The sequence below is a fragment of the Bos taurus genome, chromosome 18 (genome assembly GCF_002263795.3).
Source record: "Bos taurus isolate L1 Dominette 01449 registration number 42190680 breed Hereford chromosome 18, ARS-UCD2.0, whole genome shotgun sequence".
NCBI classification, from domain to species: Eukaryota; Metazoa; Chordata; class Mammalia; order Artiodactyla; family Bovidae; genus Bos; species Bos taurus.
The window spans coordinates 18521948-18526818 of NC_037345.1; the positions used below are offsets into that span (position 1 = coordinate 18521948).

Sequence of the window (4871 nt, forward strand, 5' to 3'; positions counted from 1 at the left end):
AAGCAAGCATCACAATAAAATGAATCACGAATTTTTGATTTCCCAGTGTATATACTGTACTATGGTCTATTAAGTGTGCAATACCTTAATTTTCAAATACTTTATTGCTAATAAAAATGCTACCCATCATCATCTGAGCCTTCAGGGAATTGTAATCTTTTTGCTGGGAGAGGGTCTTGCCTCGATGTTGATGGCTGCTGACTGATCAGGGTGGTGGTTGCTGAAGGTTTGAGGTGGCTGTGGTAATTTCTAAGTCACCAAGGAAACATCCATGGCCTCTTTCGCAAACAAGTTTTCTGTAGCATGCAAAGGTGTTTGATAGCATTTTATCCACACAACTTCTTGCAAAATTGGAGTCAATCCTCTCACACCCTGTTCCTGCTATGTCACCTAAGTTTTTACTGATCAATGAGAAGAACTCCTCATCCATTAAAAGTTTTAAAATGAGATTGCAGCAATTCAGTCACATCTTCAGACTCCACTTCGGATTCTAGTTCTCTTGCTATTTCCACCACATCTGCAGTAACTTCCTTCACTAAAATCCTGAACTTCTCAAAGTCATGCATTAGAGCTGGAGTCATTTTCTCCAAAACTCCTGTTAATGTTGCTATTTTGACCTCTTCCCATGAACCGTGAATGTTTTTAATGGTATCTAGAATGGTGAATCCTTTCTACAAGGTTTTCAGTATATTTTGCCCAGGTCCACCAGAGGAATTGCTATCTCTGGCAGCTATAGCCTTATGAAATCTATTATAAGACTTGAAAGTGAAAATTACTCTTTATCCATGGACTTCAGAATGGGAGTTGCATTAGCAGGCATGAAAACAGCATTAATCTCATTGTACATTTCTGTTAGAGCTCTGAGTGACCAGGTGCATTGTCAATGAGCAGTAATATTTTGAAAAATGTTTTCTAGATCCTTTTGTAGTTCGTGAGCGTGATGACTGGGTGTTCACGCTACTGCGTGACATGTGCCTCCCTGCAAACCTTGTTACGACACCAGCACATTACCTGTCTGACGTGGAAAAAAAATTTTTTTTTCTGAGCAGTAGGTCTCAACAATGAGCTTAAAATATTCAGTAAACCATGTTTTAAATAGATATGCTGTCATCTAGACTTTATTGTTTCACTTGCAGAGCACCAGTAGGGTATATTCAGCATAATTCTTAAGGGGACGAGGACTTTAGGAATGAAAAAGGAGTATTGGGTTCAACTTAAAAGTCACCAGCTATATTAGCCCCTAACAAGAGAATCAGCCTGTCCTTTGAAGCTTTGAAACCAGGAATTGACATAACCTCTTCAGCTATGAGTCCCAGATGGCATCTTCTCCCAGTTTAAGGATGTTTCATCTCTAGAGAAAATCTGTTGTTTAGTTTAGCCACTTCCATGAATAGAGGAGCCTGGTGGGCTGTAGTCCATGGGGTCGCAAGAGTTGGACATGACTGAGTGACTGAACACACACACACGTGCACATACACACACTCACCCCTCATTAACTATGAGCGCTAACTCTTCTGGGTGACTTGCTGCAACTTCTACAGCAGCACAGGCTGCTTCACCATGCTTTTCATGTTATGGAGATGGTTTCTTTCCAGAAACCTCGTGAACCAACCTCTTCTACCTTCTAACTTCCTTCTGCAGTTTCTCACCTCTCTCAGGAGTCACAGAATTAAAGAAGGTTAGGGCTTTGCTTGGGATTAGGTTTTGGTTTAAAGGAATGTTGTGAGTGGTTTGATCTTCTATCCAGATCACTAAAATTTTCTCCATTTCAACTATAAGGCTCTTTGACCTTATCGTTCATGTGTTCACTGAAGTAGCACTTTTAATTTCCTTCAAGCCCTTTTCCTTTGCATTCACAACTTGGCTAACTGGTGCAAGAGCCTGAGTGTTTGACCAGTCTCTGCTTTCACCTGACTTTTTCACTGTTGTTATCGTTCAGTCACTAAGTCGTGCCGACTCTTTGTGACTCCACGGACTGCAGCACACCAGTCTTCCCTGTCCTTCACTATCTCCCAGAGTTTACTCAAACTCATGTCTACTGAGTCAGTGATGCCATCCAATCATCTCATCCTCTGTTGCTGCCTCCTCCTCCTGCCTTTAATATTTCCTAGCATTGGGGTCTTTTCCAAATAGTAGGGTCTTCTCTACTGATCTTAATCTAACTTTTGATTTAAAGTGAGAGATATGTGACTCTTCTTTTCACTTACACACTTAGGGACTAGTTCAGTTCAGTTCAGTTCAGTCTCTCAGTCGTGTCCGACTCTTTGCAGCCCCATGAATTGCAGTACGCCAGGCCTCCCTGTCCATCACCAACTCTCAGAGCTCACCCAAACTCATGTCCATCGAGTCGGTGATGCCATCCAGCCATCTTATCCTCTGTCGTCCCCTTCTCCTCCTGCCCCCAATCCCTCCCAGCATCAGAGTCTTTTCCAATCAGTCAACTCTTCTCATGAGATGGCCAAAGTATTGGAGTTTCAGCTTTAGCATCAGTCCTTCCAAAGAATACCCAGGGCTGATCTCCTTCAGAATGGACTGGTTGGATCTCCTTGCAGTCCAAGGGACTCTCAAGAGTCTTCTCCAACACCACAGTTCAAAAGCATCAATTCTTCGGTGCTCAGCTTTCTTCACAGTCCAACTCTCACATCCATACATGACCACTGGAAAAACCATAGCCTTGACTAGACGGACCTTTGTTGACACAGTAATGTCTCTGCTTTTTAATATGCTACCTAGGTTGGTCGTAACTTTGCTTCCAAGGAGTAAGCGTCTTTTAATTTCATGGCTGCATTCACCATCTGGAGTGATTTTGGAGCCTCCAAAATAAAGTCTGACACTGTTTCTACTGTTTCCCCATCTATTTCCCATGAAGCGATGGGACCAGATGCCATGATCTTAGTTTTCTGAATGTTGAGCTTTAAGCCAACTTTTTCACTCTCCACTTTCACTTTCATCAAGAGGCTTTTGAGTTCCTCTTCACTTTCTGCCATAAGGGTGGTGTCATCTGCATGTCTGAGGTTATTGATATTTCTCCCGGCAATCTTGATTCCACTTGTGCTTCTTCCAGCCCAGTGTTTCTCATGATGTACTCTGCATATAAGTTAAACAAGCAGGGTGACAATATACAGCCTTGACGTATTCCTTTTCCTATTTGGAACCAGTCTGTTGTTCCATGTCCAGTTCTAACTGTTGCTTCCTGACCAGCATATAGGTTTCTCAAGAGGCATGTCAGGTGGTCTGGTATTCCCATCTCTTTCAGAATTTTCCACAGTTTATTGTGATCCACACGTCAAAGGCTTTGGCATAGTCAATAAAGCAGAAATAGATGTTTTTCTGGAACTCTTCTTGCTCTTTCGATGATCCAGCGGATGTTGGCAATTTGATCTCTGGTTCCTCTGCCTTTTCTAAAACCAGCTTGAACATCTGGAAGTTTACGGTTCATGTATTGCTGAAGCCTGGCTTGGAGAATTTTGAGCATTGCTTTACTAGCGTGTGAGATGAATGCAATTGTGTGGTAGTTTGAGCATTCTTTGGCATTGCCTTTCTTTGGGATTGGAATGAAAACTGACCTTTTCCAGTCCTGTGGCCACTGCTGAGTTTTCCAAATTTGCTGGCATATTGAGTGCAGCACTTTCACTGCATCATCTTTCAGGATTTGAAAGAGCTCAACTGGAATTCCATCACCTCCACTAGCTTTGTTTGTAGTGATGCTTTCTAAGGCCCACTTGACTTCACATTCCAGGATGCCTGGCTCTAGGTGAGTGATCACACCATCGTGATTATCTTAATCGTGAAGATCTTTTTTGTACAGTTCTTCTATGTATTCTTGCCACCTCTTCTTAATATCTTCTGCTTCTGTTAGGTCCATACCATTTCTGTCCTTTATCGAGCCCATCTTTGCATGGGTTCCCTTGGTATCTCTAATTTTCTTGAAGAGATCTGTAGCCTTTCCCATTTTGTTGTTTTCCTCTATTTCTTTGCATTGATTGCTGAGGAAAGCTTTCTTATCTCTCCTAGCTATTCTTTGGAACTCTGCATTCAGATGCTTATATCTTTCCTTTTCTCCTTTGCTTTTCACTTCTCTTCTTTTCACAGCTTTTTGTAAGGCCTCCCCAGACAGCCATTTTGCTTTTTTGCATTTCTTTTCCATGGGGATGGTCTTGATCCCTGTCTCCTGTACAGTGTCATGAACCTCATTCCATAGCTCATCAGGCACTCTATGTATCAGATCTAGGCCCTTAAATCTATTTCTCACTTCCACTGTATAATCATAAGGGATTTGATTTAGGTCATACCTGAATGGTCTAGTGGTTTTCCCTACTTTCTTCAATTTAAGTCTGAATTTGGCAATAAGGAGTTCATGATCTGAGCCACAGTCAGCTCCTGGTCTTGTTTTTGTTGACTGTATAGAGCTTCTCCATCTTTGGCTGCAAAGAATATAATCAATCTGATTTCGGTGTTGACCATCTGGTGATGTCCATGTGTACAGTCTTCTCTTGTGTTGTTGGAAGAGGGTGTTTGCTATGACCAGTGCATTCTCTTGGCAGAACTCTATTAGTCTTTGCCCTGCTTCATTCCGTATTCCAAGGACAAATTTGCCTGTTACTCCAGGTGTTTCTTGACTTCCTACTTTTGCATTCCAGTCCCCTATAATGAAAAGGACATTTTTTTTGAGTGTTAGTTCTAAAAGGTCTTGTAGGTCTTCATAGAACCATTCAACTTCAGCTTCTTCAGCGTTACTGGTTGGGGCATAGATTTGGATTGCTGTGATATTGAATGGTTTGCCTTGGAAACGAACAGAGATCATTCTGTTGTTATTGAGATTGCATCCAACTACTGTATTTTGGACTCTTTTGTTGACCATGATGGCTACT

At 41.8% G+C, this 4871-nt stretch overlaps 1 non-coding gene across 1 annotated transcript; it reads left to right on the forward strand.

Annotated features, from left to right (window-relative positions):
• The first annotated feature begins 916 nt into the window (after positions 1-916).
• On the forward strand, positions 917-1021 carry LOC112442446 (small nucleolar RNA U13). The gene has a single exon (XR_003030540.1). It is a non-coding gene; the product is annotated as a small nucleolar RNA U13 (small nucleolar RNA).
• The last annotated feature ends 3850 nt before the right edge of the window (positions 1022-4871 follow it).